The following is a 15728-nucleotide window of genomic DNA, read 5'->3' as shown; positions in this document are numbered from 1 at the left end:
TCAACGACAAAGCTCAACGCATATGTTGTCTATCCTCAAGCTCGAAGGATTGGACAAAACATAAGATCCTGATCTCCCGTTGCTCAGGCAAGTTACGTTCAACTGGTTGCCCATTTGCATTGTCTGCAGAAAAAGATACAGCATGTTACGAACTACATACGCTTTAAGGATCCGATCGAGAAGAGTTAAGGCCTTGAAAGAGGGGTTACTCACCGAGCAAGAAACAGGTTCGAGGTTGTAGCTTCATCTTGAAGTGGGTATGCAAGAAAGGTAATGGCACCATGAGCATTGTTCGTCTCCGTCCATGTTGTTGAAGAGGGCGACCAGGCCGAAGATGAGCCTACAAGAGGAAGAGATTAGGGTTTCGATGTTCTTGAGTTTGTGAACATAGGGTTTCATTTCTAATAGGAGGGGCAGTGCGCATAAGACACATATATTGTACCCGGCCATCAAAAGGACTAGAGAGATGGTCCACAATACGCATTGGTAAATCTTGAATCTGTGTGGAAGCAGTCGAAGAAGCTCCACCAGGTGCAGGTCTGTGACTTATTCATCCGAAATGGGGACGGATCAGAAGCACAAACCCTAGAAGAAACCTGGTAGTGAAACCTTCGATATGACCAAAGTTATCAACGCCCATCGCTAATTAAGTTAACGGCCACGATTACAACGAGAGTCACAACAGTCACCGCCTGGACAAAGCATAGTATATATTGGACACATTTCCATAATATAATCTTAACGATTCCATCTTTATATATGCCACAAAAGGTTTTGTGAAGCATTGTTACCTTGTTAGTATAGATCGTCCAATTGATGATGATCTCAGAGAGCACTCCTCCAAGTAAACCCAACACGGCACCTGAAGCTCCGACAGAGATGTTTGATCTGAGGAAAAGAGCCGACAGTATGCTCCCTCCAAACCCGGATATGACGTAAAGCGATTCGACCCGAACTGAAATCAGACAGAAGAAAGCAAGGACAATGATTTCACAACTCGAAGATCAAATCGATATGTCTAGTCAGATATCGTACAGGATTCAAGAACGAGGCACTTACGGAAACCGAATCACGCTCCATGCGAATTCCGATGAACAACAGGGTTAACATGTTGGCTAGTAAATGGATAACTCCTCCATGTAACCAATTGCAGGAAACCAGACGCCATGCCTCGTGTTGGTGAACTACTCTTTTCACATCTAAACCACCCATCTCTTGTAACCTGTAGGGCATCAAAATCGAATTTCAAATAATTCATAGTGTATACGAGATCAAATATCCATATATATGATTCGTATACTCAGTTGTAATTGGAAGGAATTCACCGACTTATTCCATATAAAGGAAAGGAAAGCGAGCTCTGGACATGGAACTCTTACTCTTTTTATCAAATACTAGGCCAGGACCCGCGCGATGCGCGGGTGGTTATTGATTTTATGTATGTACTAATTTATTAGAATTTACTTTATTATAATAATATGTGTATAATTATTTACTTACTCGAGGATAACAATCGTAAATTTGATCTTTGTATCGTGAATACAACTCCAACAATATTTGCAACATAAGAGAATATAATGAATATCATATATAGGGGTGAGTGTTCCATGATTTAGTTTAGGATATGTTTATTCGGTATTAGAAATTTTGTATCCAAAGTAGTATCGTATATTATTTGGTTTGGTATTTTGAGGGTTCAGGACGGTACGGTAGTAATAAATAAAAACCAAATAAGAACCGGGGAAAAAACGGTTCGGTACGGTTTATGATATATTTATAATTCATATATAATAAAAATGTAAAGAGATCTAACATAATAATTTTATACAACAAAACAAAAGTTGTGTACTTATAAACTTGGGGAAAAAATCAAAATTAACCTCGATACATTACATAAACAAACTCTTAATATTAGTAATAGACTACAAATATTAACTTTTTTATATAAAAATTTTATATACCGAAATACCGTTTGGTTTTTTCCGAACCGAATCGAACCGTTCCCGAACCATTCGGTATTTCAAATATCGTACCGTGTGAGATTTGTATATAATAACGAAATGGCCCGAAACTGAATTAATCGGTTCGTTACAGTTCGGGACCAGATTGCCGAACTGAATTGCACATCCCTAATCATATATATACATATATCCTATTTCTCTTATCTTCGTATGAACTGAACAAAATGATGTGTAGCCATTCCGAATTAAAGACTAACTAAAATAAAAAACTGAAAACCGGAATCAATCTTACCAAGAATAGAACATAACAAATGCTAAATTAATATGAATATACAAATCCAACACAAATATGATGGTCTAATACATTGATTGGTAGGTGGAAACCTTAAAGAAGTAGCTTTACCCATCATCCATTTGGCAAAACTACGAAACTTGAACTCAATTCATGCAGTAGTCAAAGTAGGTATCCAGGGAACAGGAGGAAAAAAATAACCTGACAATGAACGATTGGCTACAGTTGTGGCGATGCAACTTTTCCGATGGATCAGTTGGTGCACACTCCAAAAATTTCTGGGTCATTGCATTCTCTGGAAAATTTTAAATTTCGTAAAACTTTTAGATTAAAGATAAGGACCTATTTTTCAACAACCAAATATACATGCGTGTATTCTCATAAATCTACATATTTCAGACACATTTCAACTTCATGTTCTACGATAATATTTGTTTCAATTATAAATATTGTATTATATGTACTATTTTACAATTTTAGTATGTAATATAGCTTATAACCTCAATTATTTGTAATATATATATATATATATATATATATACATTTCATTGTACATATAATTTTAAAATAAAAACTTGATATTAAAATAAATAATCAAACACAAAAGCAAACAATATATTTATTCAATAAATATACAATATACATATATATACTTAAAGTCAGCATGATATTTAATCTAATAATTACGACATTTATATATTAGTTTTTATTTTAGAATATTATTGTTACAATGGTTTAGTGTTGTTACAAATTATTTGTTCCACTCTTTTTGTAGAATATATATTTGATAAAGATTAAAATATAGTATTTATTTTAAACCATTATTACAATGGTTTGGTGATGTAACAAAATAATTATTCCACCCGATCTATATAACATATATTTGATAAAGGTAAAATATAATATTTATCATAATCTATTATATTGTTAAAACATATACATAGATGCTTCACTGGAAACCTTGACGCCCTAGGCAAAAATTAGAAAATAATTTTTGTTGTATAATTATCGTCGATCATCTTTGGATTTACATCTGTAACGACTAAGAAATTTTTTTTGGCATTCAATCTGTGCATTTGTGAACAGAGATTTGTTGCGAGATTATCCTATATGGATAGTTTGATGATATTGTTGTTCAGTTTTATATCGAATTCACATGTTAGTATGTATAAATGTAATAAGATAAAGTTTTTTAATTGGCTTTACTTGCGGTGTAAACAAATGGTAAACTTACCCTTCCAATAATAAAGGGAGAATAATCTTCTGACTTGACGTCGACTTTCGTACGTTTGATGCTTGAATTAAGAGTAATACTCCAATAATATCTGCAAGATGAGAGAATATGATTAATAGATAAATATCAATATTATGATTTTTAAATGATGTACACACATATAAAAAAATGTCATTTGTATAAATATGGTACACATATTTATACTAAGATGTTCAATTTATTTTATATCAATTAATTTTAAATATTTTCTTGGCAAACAATGATGAATATGAGATTCTTATAATTTATCCTAACCTTATGGTGTTGGTAGTCCATTGAAGATTTCTCTGTAAACGATGTTAGTGATGCTACGTTTGTCATCTGAGTGTTCCGTAGTATCTAGGATTTTTAATCCTGTTGCAGAAGTAACACGGGAGATAGCAACATACAATTGACAATGGGTAAAGACCGGACGTGGGAGATATAAGGCTACTTGTTTCAGACTTTGTCCCTGGATTTTGTTTATTGTCATTGCGTAGCATAGTCTTATTGAAAATTGCCTTCTTCGCAAGGTGAATGGATGCTTTGAATCTGTTGGTGACAGAATAATTCTTGGAATAAGGACCTTTTCCCCGAAGTTTGGTCCTGTCATAATTTCTGCCTCCAAAACTCTTTTCCCTAACTGAGTTGTTATTACTCGTGTCCCATTGCAAAGTCCTTTTTTTATTCATGTTTCTTAGCATCATCATCGGCGCTCTAACTTTCAAATGTAGGCGATAACTCGATAATCCAGGGAATTCTAGGGAGTTTAGATATTCGACGGGGTATAGGGAGTGCCAATCCGTTTTTGGCGCACAATCTATTCCAATGTTGTCTGAGCTTAGATACTTTGTTGTTTCTCCCGGGAGTTTGGAGAGTATATGAATTCATTTACTTCATTCACTGTTTCATTTCTGGGTGTAAGGATTGCCCTCTCTTTAAGATACTCATGATCTAAAATTGAATTTAGAAAACTTGGATACGCAGCTTTTACAATGACTTCCAAAGGGTCACCCGTACTTTGGAGCATTAAGGCCTTGTCTATTATAATCTTATCTTCCCCGACTGTTTCATTAGCCATTATATCTGTTTTTCTTGCTGTCCCATTCCCAACTTCCAAGATCCATTCAGCAAATTCCATTTCAGATCGGTTTAATCTCAAATTATGCTTTAATGTGTAGACATTACATGATGACCATAGATGTGACCGGCTCAATGTTGCAAGAACGGTATCTGGACGGCCTCCTTGTTGCACTACTGGTAATATTTGTCTGAAATCCCCTCCAAGTAGTACGGTTTTCCCTCCAAATGTCTTATATGCTGCTGAATCATCAGTGAGCGACATAAGATCTTTTAATGTACGATCTAGTGTCTCAAAGGTTTGGCGGTGTGCCATCGGAGCTTCATCCCAAATGATTAATTCTGTTCTAGATATCAGTTCTGCCAACATAGTGCCTTGCTTTATATCGCATGTCGAAGTATCATGAACATTTAAAGGGATTTTGAATCTTGAGTGTGTTGCTCTCCCACCGGGAAGGAGCAGTGCTGCAATACCTGATGATGCCACTGAGAGTACAATCCTTTTTTCTGAGCGCAGTTTAGAGATTATTGTCCTGTACAAGAAAGTTTTCCCTGTTCCACCAGCTCCATAAACGAAGAAGAGCCTACCACGTCCATTGTCAATAGAATCTATTACTGCATCATATACCGCTTTTTGATCTTCATTCAGGCACTCAAATAATCTATGGTGTTCTTCTTTCTCCCATACCTCGTCAAACTGATACGAACGCCAGTGATGATTCCGGCTGATGATCCTTTTGTATCGCGATATCATATGTCGAACATAAGGCATGGACAAGCCACCTTATCTGATTCGACTGCTTTCTCGTTAACTAGACCGGACGTGGGAGATATAAGGCTACTTGTTTCAGACTTTGTCCCTGGATTTTGTTTATTGTCATTGCGTAGCATAGTCTTATTGAAAATTGCCTTCTTCGCAAGGTGAATGGATGCTTTGAATCTGTTGGTGACAGAATAATTCTTGGAATAAGGACCTTTTCCCCGAAGTTTGGTCCTGTCATAATTTCTGCCTCCAAAACTCTTTTCCCTAACTGAGTTGTTATTACTCGTGTCCCATTGCAAAGTCCTTTTTTTATTCATGTTTCTTAGCATCATCATCGGCGCTCTAACTTTCAAATGTAGGCGATAACTCGATAATCCAGGGAATTCTAGGGAGTTTAGATATTCGACGGGGTATAGGGAGTGCCAATCCGTTTTTGGCGCACAATCTATTCCAATGTTGTCTGAGCTTAGATACTTTGTTGTTTCTCCCGGGAGTTTGGAGAGTAGGAATTCATTTACTTCATTCACTGTTTCATTTCTGGGTGTAAGGATTGCCCTCTCTTTAAGATACTCATGATCTAAAATTGAATTTAGAAAACTTGGATACGCAGCTTTTACAATGACTTCCAAAGGGTCACCCGTACTTTGGAGCATTAAGGCCTTGTCTATTATAATCTTATCTTCCCCGACTGTTTCATTAGCCATCATGCAGATAAATAGCGGCATTCCAAGTAGTCATTTATCTCATTTTTCTGATGCACTGGCTCTGTCTTCTTATCTGTCCCATGTATTGTGCTCATACCTTTCTGAATAATGATAGTTGCCTTGTCTACCCCTTTTGTGATGTACTTGAATAGATACTTAATAGCTGTCGATTTACTGCACCATTCAACATTGATGTGTGCCTTGTATTTCTTCAGAAGCTCTAAGTTATGCGGGACAACAAAACGGTTGTCTAATCTTACATCTCCTTTCATCACAAATCTGGACGTGTCATTCCGTCGTCTATATATAATATACCCTGATTTATCAACCGTTGTATGCTCCGTGTAAGGGCGCGGGTATCTCTTCGTACATATTCCTTTCTCCATACAGGGGGAGCGTGGTCTGTCAGAACCGCAGGGGCCATGCATCATATGTTGTTCAACTAATTTGAATCCTTCAAAATCAGTTTCTTTATCTGGTAACTCTGCTGAAATGAGATGATCGATGTAAGTTGTTGTAGGGCTCTTATACATAGATTCCAACCATATAAGTATATGAGCATGTGGTAGGCCTTGTTTTTGGAACTCAACGGTGTATATCACTGCAAAAATGATTATACAAGTGTGAGTTAAAGTAAATATATTTCTATTCCAAAATGTTATAAGTTATAATTTCATGTTTCATTAGATGTGGAGAGATTTTCTTACCAGCGATTGGCTTGGGGAAAAATATGCCATCGTTCAAATCTGCCAATATGTCATCCAATTTCATCTTGAAGACACGCCATTCAATGTCTGGCCTATCATGTGCAGATTCTCCGCCATAGGCATTAAGATGATCAATTATCTCTTGCCATTTTGGGTTTGCCGTCACAGTGACAAAAAGATCAGGGTTCCCAAAACCATATGCATATGGTCATTGCATCATGGTAGTTTTCAACCATATATCGTGGGCCTCCAGTGAAGGTAGGGGGTAAAATGACCCTTCTGCCCAACACTTTAGCATTGGTGTCTCCTTTATCTACTGCATCAAAAACATTATTATAAAGATCGGCTCTCAATGTCTTTTGGTTGTTTCTCACCCAACGTATTCTTTCTTGCTCAATTGTAGTGTAAGCATCCACCACATACTGTTGGAACAGACGCCCAGCTTTAACAATCGTCAGTCCTTCAGATAATCTTGTTTGTATCTGGTATGCGTAAAACTCTTATGGTTACAAAACGTCTCTTGATCGTGTTCTGTTCATTTATGTACGGGATTTCTTCATGGAATCCATACTGTCCATAAGGAAATAACAATGGATATTGTAGACTCATAAACAACGGATGTAGATCGCTTATTCGTTGTAAATGGGTAGATGGTTTGAGGTGTAAAACAACATCTCTTTCACCAGTTGTTGTTGACATGTCACCAACAATCAAACCGACAATCTCCTCACCAACTGGCATCTCATATTGCTTACCACGTTTTTTTTGTTCCACCAATGTGATTGTGAAATTTGAAACGTTGCCTGATTCATACTGATCCCTTGCCCTTCTAAAGATCTTTGCAAGACAATTGAATGCATCCATCATCTGAATGAGGTCTGTCACAATGTTCTCATCTAAATCTCCCGCACTCGATTTTCGGCTCAATGTACTCATGCGGTTCCGAACCTCATTTGCAGTATCATATATGTATAGCTGTGCAAACTGGGGGGGTCTTCCTTCCACAGGTAGTAGAGATCCTATTTGATGGTGATTTTGTCCGTGGATTCTGAATGTGTATGGACCACTTCTTGATGTCACCGAATGGTCGACCTTGGCACCAATTGATGTGAATGCAAGAATTGAGTTGTACGCTCTAATATTTGTACGAAAACCAACAGACGTTTTGTATAACTCTTCCAAAATTTCCGGGGGTTCGAGCACCGGTGGGAGTTTGACCCTACCTTGCATACAACATATGTTGTACATGTAATTCCCGTTGCAATCCTTTCGACCAGTACTCTCTTTTTGCCATACTAATGCTTGGCAACAGGGGCATCGAAGCATATCACTATTAGTAGTCCATGTTTGAACAAATTTCCCTGTTTATTTTGTTTGAATTAGTATTATGCTCTTAATGGTTAGAGATAATATAAGATAAATACTATACAACTAACCGTTTTGCCTCGATGTCGAAGCTGTCCTTTTTGATGTTGTCATTGATATTGTTGTTGTTGTGATATTTTAAACAATTAGGGACAACCCAAAAAAATAAAAGTGACAATAAGCAACTGAGTAGGGAAACATCAAATAAGTTTGATATTGATAGGTGGAGCTATTTTTGTTCAAATATATATGTAATATAATTGTTATTTATATGTTATGTGTGAGTTGTACTTAGGAATTTTAAATATAGATTTAAAATTTGATTGTTTATAATTTGTTATGATATGTACGATGTATGTCCTCATATAACAATATCGGGAAAACATAAATTTCATACCTTTGTTACGATGAACTGCAGCTTTAGCCAATGTAATAGCACGTCTTAAGCTACGGCTCTTTGCACATTGTGCTGCAAAATTTAGTTGAATATTTCAATGTAAAGAGTGTTTTTAAAAATCTGACTAATAGAATATATGTAATATTTTATAACATTAAAGTTTTTGAAACATTATTTTATATATATATATATAATGATGATTTTACCATTTCTCTCTATGGTAGTTTTGGTTGCATTAATTGGCTTAATGGAAGGGGTATACTTATCTGCAAGCCTTGGACGACATTCAAAACAATCTCTCAAAGTACCTACAATTAGAAAGATGAATACAATTCTTAGAACTTTATTAAAGATAAATGTATTAAGAGAATAGTTGGTTGTAATTAAAGCATACTTATGGATATTCTGTTAGATGCTTGATGAGATTGCGATGCATGTGTTTTTGGCTTCCGCATCCTGTGCAATATATAATACTTCTAATAATAATTAGAGATGTTTGTAATCATACGATTAAGAAAAAAATATAAAGGAAGGTAAAAATGAATGAGAGGTTTCCTGGACCAACGACACCATAATCCAACTTAACCATGTGTAAGTTGGCAAAAACAAATTGCATTTATTCCCGCAGATCGTTATGTCTATACATCGTTATGTCTATATATATCTTTGTTCATTTCTTACCCTTTTTTTTCTGGTTTAAAAGTTTTAAATTCTAAAAAAAAAGGTGTTCAGTAACCAAATGTGCCAATAAAATATTTTAAGGAAACGAATAATATAATGTGGATCGTATTTTAGCACCATTTCATATTCTAGTAAGAATTTATATAATCGATTCTAATAAGGCATCATAATACGTTGAATACAACTTGGTCCTAAAAATAAATTTGGAATTATCGGTTAATAGAATAGAAATGCAACCAATTCAAATTGAATACACAAACAATCCAGTAACATACAAAGAAAATTAACTATTAAATTTTTGATAAGTTAGAATTCAACTAATATTCCAATTAAATACCGCTCGTATCAAAACCAATATGAATGTAGTTTAATACTGCATACACGTTTTTCATAATTACAGTAGTTGTGTAAATGTAAGGTTTCTACAACCATTTCCAAACTACTCATTTGTGAGGACATGCAGACAAAAACAAATCAATTTATTTAAGTTAGAATTTGGTTATTACATGTTTAAAAAAATCTATTCGAAGCAGCATATCTGATCTATCTAAATAAATATATATATCATTTTACTAATACATTTGTAACCATTAATAATGAAAGTTCACTCTCGTAGGGAAATGTTTTGTTTATAGTATTTTGGCTGGGTCAATATTTTTTGATATATTTATTCCATTCTACGAAGAGTTTTGTACAACCGACATTTTAAGTTTACATATTTTTAGCATAGAAAGTAGAAAACATTAATTATTGTATACAATTTTTCCCATTTTTTTAGGTGTGTCTTAACTATCTATGTGTTTTGTCTAATTACCTCTATTTTTTATTGCGAAAAATTTTATTTTTGTTTTTCTTATTTTGTGAGAGACATGTAAACCACTTTTTAAAAAACTTTACAGATTTTGTGGCTATTTTTTCGAGTTTTTTTTTGCATGTAAAAATTTAATTTCCTTTAAAATTATATTCCTTATATAGATTATTTATTGATTTAAGTGTGGTTTTGAATAAAAAACAATATGTTTGTTTAACACGTAATAGTTTTGTGATATAAATAATATACTTAAATCATAAGGTTTAATTTGATTGTAAGTTAATTATTCTCAATCATCTTGGAATTTAATATGATGTATGATGTGTGGTAAATATCATTAAATGTGTATATATACATCTACATAAAAAAGATATTATATTACTTCAGATAGTATTTTAGATTCAAATATTATTTAATACGTAATAGATAATATTCTTAAATGATGAGCTTTTATTTAATTCTAAATAAATATCTTTGAATAATCTAGGAAATAAATATGATGTATGATATGGGGGAAGTAAAATAAAATTTTGATATATTCAAACAAATAGATAGAATATTTTTTTTTAATTTTGTAATGTTGTAATGTCACAGGTAACTGTAATATTGAATACATTGTTATTACTAAACATTAATGAAAATATTGTTTTGCTTTAGGCGTAAGGAGCCCGTATTTGCCAACGGAATATTTGTAATAATGTCCGCACATCTTATTTCCCCAACTGAAATGTTAAAATGAATTGAATATTAACTGTTTTTTGAATTAAGGAATACATACATCACTATGACACTTGTGGTTTGTAGTTTTCTACACATTCGTCCTATATCAAAGTATTTACAATATAATATATGGAAGTCATGCCATATAATAGCAAAACATAACACAATTGAAAACTCGCCTTGATAAAGGATACAAAGTGTAGTATGTGGATAAAAGTACGCTTGAGATGATGATAAGAGATTTTATCAAAACATATACAATTAAATATACATAATTCATGGCATATAATTGAAAAACACAATACAGAATGAAAACTGACCTTGTTAAAAGGGGTACAATGTAGTACGTGTGGAGAAGAAATAGAGTTGATGTTTAGAGATTTTGTTTGTGTAATCTTGGTAAGGTGTTGGAGATGATTTTGTTATGAATTGTTGTGAATACAATTTATATATTAAAAAGTATTAAAAAGATATGCAATATTTTATTGCCATTAATGAATTTGCTATAATTTAGGAATTCCTTTGGGAAAGGAATGAAATTAGGAAAAGGTATATTGGATATATAATTATTTGTTTTAACTCTAAATCATTTTCTCAATCATTAGATTTGATTTGATTCTTAGAAAATTTGATTGCATTATTTTAAGAATTATATATGGTTTGTGATATTACAGAATATAAAATCATTGTTCACATCTAACATAATATTTGGACATGATGTTAGATTTGGACATAATCTTTGGTCTTGGTGGAAAAATGTTTTCAAAAAGATTTAAGTAGAAAAATGGCCAGAAACATAAATATAATCATTATTCATACTTTTTATTCCACTATAACATGAATTATTATTAAAAACAACATTAACCCTAGCGACTTTCCAATATACCACAATATTAATATTTAAAATCTAATTAATATCATATATTTATTTTATTTATGGGATTTGATTCAGACTTAATATATTTTAGTAAATTATATATACATATATCGGAATATGATATCTGTAGATAACTAATATGTTGGTATAGAAAATCATCAATTTCATCACCGTATGGATTAAATATTATTATGTATTTGGTCTACAAATAATTTGCATGCAATAATTATTGTGAGTTTTTTTAGGAAATAAGAATGGTAACCAATATTAAGTATTTTTAAACCTTATTGTTCTTGTTTGTTAACATTTGTCGTCATCTTTATTTTTTTAAACATGTAACATAACCTGTTTTACAGATTTTGTTTTTTGCAATACATGTTTTAAATATATCATTGTTAGAATATCTTCAAAAAGATACAAAATTTTATTCCTTTTGTGTAGAACCCATTTGAATTGAAATAAATATTAAATTAAAAACTTGAATAATATAAATTCAAGATGTGTTTTAGTTGGAAATACAATAAAATTAGGGATAGAATATTGATGGCGCTATAGTGATATTGCATAAGTTAAGTGACACTTATATATTATGGTTGTTGTCGTTACCATTGTTTATGTGTGTTTTCTGCAACAAAAAAAAATTGTCAAGGTATTAACTACAATATTATATTAATTTTTTTTGGTATAGTTTGAATCAAGAACTATTTAACTTTATTTACCTTTGATGGAATAGTTTGATGGCATTGAGTGGTTTATCTATATAAATCCTTGTAAACGTTGATGTGGTTATCCATAGAACACCTGATGCATAAAAAGTGTTAGTAAACTCATTATAACAATGGTAATGGTTTATAAATATTAACTTTTAGAATATTTATGGAGTTTATAGTGTATAATATTTACCGGCTATAAGCTTTGGATTGACACCGGTAATGACTATGATGCTTTCTCGAACATTCAATTTGTGTATTTGTGAACGAAGTTGGGCTGCGAGATCATCCCATATGGCGAGATTGATGATTTTATTGCTGTATTTTATATTAAAATTACATGTTAGGAGGTGAAAAACCAATTAAGATTGAGTTTTTTATTAAAAAAGTATTTAGTGGATTTTAAATGAAATGTTAGAACTTACTCTTCCAATAATAAACGAAGTATAATTTTTTGAGTTGATGACACCATTTGTAGATTTGGTCCTTGTATTGCAAGTAAAACTCCAATAATATCTGCAAGAAAATATTAACTGCTTAATCATATATTTTTCCCCTTTGTTGGTGTTTCAATAATAGCACATACCTGGTAGGTCTTGTTTTTTGTCTACCAACGCCCACAAATCGTCGTATGTATGCGAAATTTCTCCTTGATAATGTTACAAGCGTAGGGAGCAATCTTTGCAACAATTGTATGTTCCGTAAAGTATACACGGAATTTATTGTGTGTTAGCTTGTAATTTCTTTTAATTGGGAGGATATCGAAATGAGTGATAAGAAATATATCTTCCTCGTTTATTATGTCTTTAAAATTTGTGACATTTTTTTTATATTTTCCCTTCAATAATATTTTCCTGCAATGTTGTAAATCTTAAAGATTAGTTTATTCTTAATCATACCATAGTAAGCAGTAGTAAATATATCTTACATTTTCATCAATTATTAAAAAACCGATGCCAATGCACTCATTGTCATTGAAAGGTTTTCTTTCATCCCATATCCGTAGGAATCTAACGATAATACGACGGTAGTTGGTATATCTATCCATCTGATCCAGGCTTATATGGTTTGATATCAATGGTTGGATCTGGTTGTTCAAATCCTGCAATGGATTTAATATGATCAATATTGATATAGTATACCTAGCTAAATAATTTATTACTTTGAATATTATTAATTTTCAAATGGAATATCCATATAAATTGAAACATGAAATTGTAATGAGGTATATAAAAACGATCCTGCTTCAGAATGATATGTATAATAGTATAAATAAAATTGAGTAATTATAGATGAAAGTAAGAGTGGGAAATTATTTCAATTCATAAAACACTAACCTTGGAAGAAAAGAGATGAGGATTCCAAGTGGCCCCAAATCCGTTGAACTGTTTATGAATCATTTGTAAATATTTGGTTTGTGAAAACTATGAAGGGAGAAGAAACGTTTTTTTCTATTATAAATAATAAGTGTCGTGAATAAAATATATTGGTAATTACTATTTTATTTCGTCCTTATTTGATTGCAATAATCTAGGAGTTTGTTACGGTTTAAGTTAATTTGAAAAAGAGTTGATTGTGTATTTAACACACAATATTTTGATTTGAGTAAAAATGGAAAGAGGTTGAAAAAATATGTTGAAACCCAACTTGCAGATAAGGCAGGCGTATCACTCCTTCCTCCAGATGTGTCAGTTTGGATCTTGTATCTCCCCCTTCCTTGGACAAGACGTTGCGTTCACCTCCATCTCGCATGTCTTCGGTGGGACGGTCAACTCTTTATTGAAGGGTAACTTCTCAATCATCTAACCATTTTTCCCGTTTTTGCTTTGGTTTCCGATATATTTGAGTCTTTCGACCATACCAGGCAGGGTCCGGCATCATAAGCATGATGTAGTTTTGTTTTTTAATTTGTTGTGTGTTTTGGAAAAAACGGGAAAAAATTGTTTTAAGCGGGATTTATGTTATCACCAAATTCTGGGGGCTTTAACCTTGGCAGGCGGGTCCATAGGAATGCGTGGGTATAGTTTGGTCATTTCCCAGCATATTGGATGCGCTTTTCCTTTAAAGGCAAATTGAAGTGTAGTGAACAATATGTAATTAAACCATATTAGGTTGGATGTGGTTTAAAGAGTTGAGGTTATATTGCTGTGAACCGAAAAAGTGATCAATTTATTCCAAACTCTTGAAAAATCTAAAATATTAAATTATAAGTATATGTAAGTTTGAAGTAGACTTTAGAAACAAAAGACAGAATGTAAAAGTGATGAAATAAACAGGAATAGTTAAATATTTCTTTATAAAGTAATTTCTATTTGATGCGTTGTTTTTTCCCGAGAGTCTTCTTAGTTTGAGCGCCAACAATGTGTTGTGCATCTTCATGTGCAGCCACCTACCGTTATTGACATTATAAAAGAGTCGTTATACCGTTATTAATATAATTTTGTAAATAATATGTAATTTTGTACGTGTTTTTAGGCTATTGAAACACATCATACCTGAATTTTTGACATTGTGATAAAGTCACACAATTCGGATATAGAAACACTCTCCATTTTCATAACCGTATGGATCGGTTCCTCAATTTTTAATGCGATGTCGATGTTGTCTTTAAACCTACGGAAAATAGTACAATATATGAGCATAACATATTGATAAACGGTATATAAATAATAATTTATGAGATATACATGTTGATAAATGTTCTGTTCGCGTCGACTTCATCGTCGAAGAAAAATCTGGAAGCTGATGTGGTGTTAAGAAATAATGACCCTACAAAAAATATTTAAGAAATTTAAACAAAAAAGGAATGCATATATTTTTTATGGTGTTCTTCAGCTGTTTTATTAATAATAAAATATAATATAAAAAATATATGAAATCTATTTAGCGTTAGTATACGATTAAGAAAAAAGTACGTCTTCTGTACTTTATTTTTTGAAAAAAAAAAGCAGAAATACAAACAAAAATATCAAAAACAAATGTAACACTTGTTTGAAGAATTTATAAATAGTGAAAGATACAACATTTCAAATATTTATATACCTTGCCATCTGTAAGTCGATAACAACTATTTGCTTGGTTAACAAATGTTCATTGTGAGTATCTCTAATACTTCGGACACGACCAATGACATCTTTGGTAAGGATAGAAAAATATAAAAATTAGTAATGTTTAATAAATAATTTAATAATTTATGAGGAAAAATGTACCGATAATATGTTATGTCAACGCACCTGGTAATTCTTCATTTTTGTTAGCCAAGGCAACCAGTTCGTCATAGTCGCGGAACCTAAAAATCTCCTTAGGTATCACAACAGCGGTATCATCAACTTCTAAAATATTAATCCGTTCAGTGAAACGAAGAGATAACTTGAAATCAGTTAGCTTGAAGAGGTCGTTGGCTCTAAC

General features: G+C 32.5%; 1 pseudogene; it reads right to left on the bottom strand.

Moving 5' to 3' along the window:
- Positions 1–1215, bottom strand: LOC104799009 (annotated as a pseudogene).
- Between the last annotated feature and the right edge of the window lie 14513 nt (positions 1216–15728).

The sequence above is a fragment of the Tarenaya hassleriana genome, unplaced genomic scaffold, assembly GCF_000463585.1.
Source record: "Tarenaya hassleriana unplaced genomic scaffold, ASM46358v1 Cleome6, whole genome shotgun sequence".
NCBI classification, from domain to species: Eukaryota; Viridiplantae; Streptophyta; class Magnoliopsida; order Brassicales; family Cleomaceae; genus Tarenaya; species Tarenaya hassleriana.
This window is presented reverse-complemented; position numbering and strand designations above follow the sequence as displayed.